At 32.7% G+C, this 6381-nt stretch overlaps 1 pseudogene across 1 annotated transcript; it reads left to right on the top strand.

Annotated features, from left to right (window-relative positions):
• The first annotated feature begins 512 nt into the window (after positions 1 to 512).
• On the top strand, positions 513 to 4804 carry LOC111315732 (uncharacterized; annotated as a pseudogene). Its single transcript, XR_016330700.1, has 5 exons — positions 513 to 757; positions 1017 to 1075; positions 1216 to 1624; positions 2408 to 3884; positions 4367 to 4804. The product of XR_016330700.1 is annotated as an uncharacterized LOC111315732 (transcript).
• The last annotated feature ends 1577 nt before the right edge of the window (positions 4805 to 6381 follow it).

Raw genomic sequence — 6381 nt, 5'->3', positions numbered from 1 at the left:
AAGTACTACACAACAAATAGATTAATACACGTAAAAATCAAAAGTTACAAAATAAACAAATAGATTAGTACACATAAAAATTATAAGTAATCACATAATAAAAAATATTAAAATAAGGCTCACTACCTGAAAAATGTTTAATATTGACGGATTTTTACAAAACAAAAATTTTATAGGTAAATTATTAATGGATTACCGATAATTTACTGATAGATTATAAAAAAAATTACTATGAATTTGCTGATGGAATACTGATGAAATTTACTAATGAAAAATAATCTATTGATGTTCCATAAGTGATGTTAACTCAAAAAGTTAGCAAATTGATGCAAGATTTATCGATTGTAAAAATTCATTGATTATTTGTGAAAACTTTATTAATGAATTATTGATAAATTTTTTTCATCGGCAAAAAATTTAAAAAAAAATTAAAAAACTTATTCAATTAAAAATAAATGTAATTAATTAAAAAGTTTGAAATATCGACAAAAATTTTGTCCATAATCCGTTGGTGAAAGCAATTAAAATCGAAATCCCCATTGTTTTTATTCCTCCCTCGGCAGAAACCCTAAACTTTTAAAAGCCCCTACAGACCCTCTCCGCTCTTCTCTCGCTGTGCCCTCTCGTCGCCCATCCCGTCGCAGTAGCTATTCCACCGTGAAGCCGTGCTGCCATTCATATTCTACTTCTAGTCCTTATGCTTCATACTGTGGAATTGACGATACTGCTCAAAGGTTCTGTGATAGCCATTTTTTTGGTAAGCGACATTTCTGCATGGCTTCCCCATCTTAGATTTGAGGTTAATGTGGCAGTTTCATGACCATATTACAAAATATTAAGCAAGAATACTATCAATAAGTATGGTTTTGAATTAGTGGCTTTGAGCTGAAACTACAGAGGGAACCATTTATTTATCATTTTTCTCAATTTGGTTGGATGCAAGGCTGTAGGTTTGTTTAATGTTTCATTTTCTTCTGCTTTAGTGGGTTATGTAATTACTGAATGTGATGTGACAGAGAATGGCAAAGAAGTTCTTGGAGAAGAAGAATTTCCTGAAGTGAGTGTAGAGTTCCAGGTAAAATCTCTATTAAGATATATTCAAACATCATCTTTATATACGCTTTGATTTCTTGTTCATTTTAATGTATTTGCCAAACTGCTGTAACAACTTTGTTTCCTGGATACGTTTTTGGGCGACACAATTACTTGTTGCAGTTTTTCTGCATCTGGGAACAAATATAGCTAGTGCATCTGTGGCTGGCACTGTCAGGTATGCTCTTTAAAAGCAACTGATATAAACTTGTAAATATGTTCAATAGAGCATTTTGCTGCCTTGGGCAATCCTTACGTGCAGGTTTTTAAATTAATCTAGCCTGCCCAATAGTTAATGATCGTTAAATTTCAAAAAAGGAGCAAAAAGGAAGGGAAAAATAAAAAGGAAAACTAGTTAATGATCCTTATAATCTGACTACTGACCAATACAGTTTAGATGGCTTACAGCTGTGGGCTGACCATGGTTCTCAACAAGTTGTGACTTCAGCAAAACACTTCTTACTAGAGCTCGAGATTTACTGCTATTTGCGTGTTCCCCTTTTTCTCACTGATCAGAAAAAAAAACAATGAGGTTTGATCCATTTATGCTGGTGAATTCTTCAGCTATTGTACAATGGGCTTTTACACAAAATATAATTTACTATTTTTTGTTATTGATATTACTTTATTATGTAGAAATAGAGAAAGTAGCATTTTCTCAAATAAATGAACTAGGATTTGTAAAACTTTGACGGGGTATTGAGCAATGATTCTGTGGGACGTCTTTTGGGTGGTTTGGCCTCTTAGATGACAATATCTATAATGTAAACGGAGGACTTCTGTGTATTTGAGGTCTTTATGTCTAGTTTGAAAGTTTGATTTTAGAATTGGGCAGCAGCATGTTTTCATGACAGTAATAATCTTGAATGTTATATTATGGCATGTTGGTATGGTAATTTTTGTTTCTTTAATTTCAACTTGGAAGCTTTTATTCCTAGTATTGCCTCTGAATTAATTATGATTGTAGGAAGATGAGCACGACATGGAAGTCAATACTGCAACATCCGCAGTTCAGACTCCAGCGAAACACTTGTTCCCAGAGCTCGAGATTTATTGCTATTTACATGTTCTCCTTTTTCTTACAGACCATAAAAAAAAAAAAAATCTATAATGTAGACATAGGATTTCTGTATATTTGAGGTCTTTATGTATAGTTTGAAAGTTTGATTTTAGAATTGGGTAGCTGCATGTTTTCATGACTGTAATGATCTTGAATGTTATATTATGGCATGTTGGCATGGAAATTTTTGTTTCTTTAATTTCAACTTGGAAGCTTTTGTTCCTAGTATTGCCTCTGAATTAAATATTATTGTAGGAAGATGAGCATGACATGGAAGTCGATACTGCAACATTTACAGTTCAGATTCCAGCGAAGCACTTGTTCCCAGAGCTCGAGATTTATTGCTATTTGCTTGTTCTCCTTTTTCTTATTGACCAAAAAACAATCCACTTTGTTAAACTGCAGAGATTCTTGCTTTGTTTTCTTTCGGGCTAAAACTTGTTCCACAGCAAGTATTAATTGGCTCAAAACCCTAAACAGAAGAATTCCTGATGTCCTAACCTCAACATTTGCTTCTATTACTCATATAGCTATGAGCTCACTCCCAAATTCGTGGGTAAGATATTCATAGCCAGCTGTCTTCTCTGTGGTTCCTGCTCTGTATGCGTGCTTACATGTGTAAATCTATAAATCATCCATGTCAACATGTAACTTTCGGTAAAGCAAAGGAAGCTGAATAAGAGCCTAGTCATTTATCTAACTCCTTTGTGTACTTGTACTTGTGTCACGGACCTAAAGAAGAGTTCTGAATCCCACATCGAATATAAAATGAGGGTCACTGGGGTATAAAAGGGTTTACACTATCTCTTCCTTATGAGCCATCTTTTGTAAGACAAAATCCTGAGGTCAGGGGGCCCAGAGCGGACAATACCTCAAAAGGGTGTGAACTGTGGCAGGTAAGTTGATCTGGAACGTTGGATGAGTGGATGCTTGGGTTTCGGAGCTGCGCGGGTTCGGAGCTTAAGTTTCGACTCGTGACAAGTGGTATTAGAGCCAGTCTTAAATCGTTCGATTCACGCCAAGCCCTTCGAGGGAGGTAGGCATGCTGGCCAGCCTCCAGAATCCCACATCGAATATAAAAGTAGAGTCACTGGGGTATAAAAAGGTTCACACCATCTCTTTCGAGCGAACAATACCTCAGAAAGGTGTGAATCGTGGCAAGTAGGGTGATCTAGGACTCCGGATGAGTGGATGCACGGGTCCTGGAGTCACGCGAGTTTAGAACTTAAGTCTCAATCTGTGACACTTGCAGCTACCTCTTTGTATTGAATTGCTACACTACACCATGATAAGCATGGTCAGGTTTGTTATCAAACAATGTTTTTTAGATGGTAAGAAATATTAGAAGCTAATGCATAATATGCTGGCATAATACAGGAAACACTTTTAAACTTGTTGATGCGTAATTACCTCCATTATAACCTTTATGATCAAGCAAAGAAGTTGAGGTCTAAGGCAACACGATCTGAAGCACACTCAAACCAGCAGGTATGCAAGTTATTTAATTTCACTTTGAATACTTGTATTACTGACAAAATGTCATTAGGACTGGATTACATGACATCAGTATCCCTTAGTCACGCATATCACTGGCCGAAATTGCTGAAAAATTGAGGTTGAACTCTGCACCTCTAGTGACAGATGCTGAAAGCATTGTATCGAAGGCTATATATGATGGTGCCATAGATGCTACATTGGATCATGCAAATGGTTGGATGGTGTCAAAGAGACTGTTGATATTTATTCTAGCAATGAGCTTCAAATAGCCTTCCATACCAGGATTGCTTTTGTAGAGACCCGCACCCAACTTGCGAGGTATTGTCCGCTTTGACCCGAAGGTCTCACGATTTTGTCCCACAAAAGGTGCCTCATTAGGTTGGGATTAAGTCTCTACATATATATATATCATTCCTTATCCACACATCCTCCTGATGTGAGATTGGGGGCGTTACAATCTCCCCACCTTTAATGCTTGACGTCCCTGTCAAGCCGAGTCCATCCACAGGATCAAAATCACACCAGAGCATCGTGTAGCACGTAGTGACTCTCACGGTTCCACCGTGTAGCACTTAATGACTCTCACGACTGCGGATTGGTGACCGTTCTGATACCATTTGTAGAGACCCGCACCTAACCTGCGAGGTATTGTCCGTTTTGACCCGAAGGTCTCACGGTTTTATCCCACAAAAGACGTCTCACTAGGTTGGGATTAAGTCTCTACATATATATATCATTCCTTATCCACATATCCTTTTGATGTGGGATTGAGGGCGTTACAGCTTTCTGCCTTAATGTGCACAACGAAGCAATTCGAGCCTTTTGTTATCCACCAAATGCACACAAGGAGAAGGAAAGTGCAGAAAAATGGAGAGAGATGCAATGGTAAGAACAGGAACTTGCGAAGCAAGTTGCTGAGGAGGATGATGATGATTTTTAAGGATTTTGCCTTTGTGATTACGAATTGCAGCATTATCTAGACCTTTTTATTGTTTCTCGTTTGGAAGGCTGGTTCATTCTTTTCAATTTTATGAATACTATCCGTTTTTACTTGGATGAATTTCAGTCGTGTTGTTATTAATACAAAATTTTATGGGTGTTATGAATGTTAACTTTATAATTATGATTGTTTATGGATGTAATGTATGTTAACTTTATAATATAAATGTGATCTTTTAATGAATAATAATAAACAAATAATCAACTTTTAAAATAATTATATATGTTTTATTTTTATAAAAATAATTATAAACAGAATTAATTAAATTATCGATAAAATTATAATTTTATCCATAGAATTTTAGTTTATCAATGGAAATAAAAAATTATTGATGGAATATCAACGAATTTTACCACACTTATTGATGGATTATTAACGGATTATTGATATTTTTACTTACAAATTTTATCAATGGATTATCGATTGAATTATTGATGGAATTATTACTTACATAATTTACCAACAAAAATTTTGTTGGTAATTACTATTCAATTTTATGCATTATTGATAGATTAGTATTATCGACTTGTTTATCTTCAATGAAAAAGTCGATCAATAATATTATTATCGCCAAAATTGAAACTAATACTGATAAACAATTTCGTTTGTAAAAGTAATTTTTCTAATAGTGGCTTAAGATAATATATAACTAACAATTTACTTGACTCTATTGTATTTCATATAAAGACGTCAAATTGTCATAGCATTCAAATCTGATAATTTATCCATTAAATACAAAAATATAAAGTCGTCACTAATTTTTTTTTATTTAAGTATGATTGATTAGCTATATGAATCTATCTCTTTTAAAGTTATCTTAAGCTTGACTAAGGATTTATAAAATGAATAAATTTTGATTTATATCAATAAAATTAGGCTTAAGAGTCAATTACGGGTAGAAAAGATTTTAGCACCTTACAACGTCCACAATTGGTACTAAATTAGTCTAATATTATCTTATTTAACCCTTGGTTTAAATGGTCTTTTATCTCTTATTTATTGATTTTTATATTTAAATACTAGAAAAAAATTTTAAGCATTCATCAAAAAAAATTTTTCTCATCTCAAGAATATTCAAGATAAATTCTTTGTTTACTTGAAGAGATTTCATCATTGAATTTATTAAATATCATATAACAAAAAAACCAATTTATTCTCCTTTATTTATTTACAAATATTAATTAAAAATAATGATGCAAACATATTTACAACTTTCTAATCATAAAATAATATATTTTCACTTTTCTAAAAAATTCAATTCAATTTTTTTTCATCAATTAAATCAATAAATCAATAGGTAAAAAAATTAAAATAAAAAAAATAATGAATAAATAAATATGTAAAAAAAATAGCAAATCCAAATAATTTTATAAATGAATTATTATTGCAAATTTTATCCTAAGTCATATTAAAAAACAAATAAATATAATATTATAATAAATAAAAATAAAAAAATTATACCTAACTAATGCTTTTGGACCAACTCAAAATAAAACCTATTATCAAAAAAATTTTTGTTTGACTCTATTTGCTTTAATATTATTATATACTGATTTTTTTTTTTTTCGACTGTGTGATTCTTTTCTATTGTTGTTGATTACTCAATTTGTTGATTACTCAATTACTTGTTATGTCGTTGAATTGGCGATTGTTCTTACGATCTCCCCTTGCAATTACTTAATGATTTTTGTTCTCACTTTACCCAATAACCTTTCTCTCAAAATTAAAGTTT

The sequence above is a fragment of the Durio zibethinus genome, chromosome 20 (genome assembly GCF_047325235.1).
Source record: "Durio zibethinus cultivar Kanyao isolate XHJ-2024 chromosome 20, ASM4732523v1, whole genome shotgun sequence".
Lineage (NCBI taxonomy): Eukaryota > Viridiplantae > Streptophyta > Magnoliopsida > Malvales > Malvaceae > Durio > Durio zibethinus.
The sequence above is the reverse complement of the archived record's forward strand: the minus strand, read 5'-3'. Positions and strand labels throughout refer to the sequence as shown.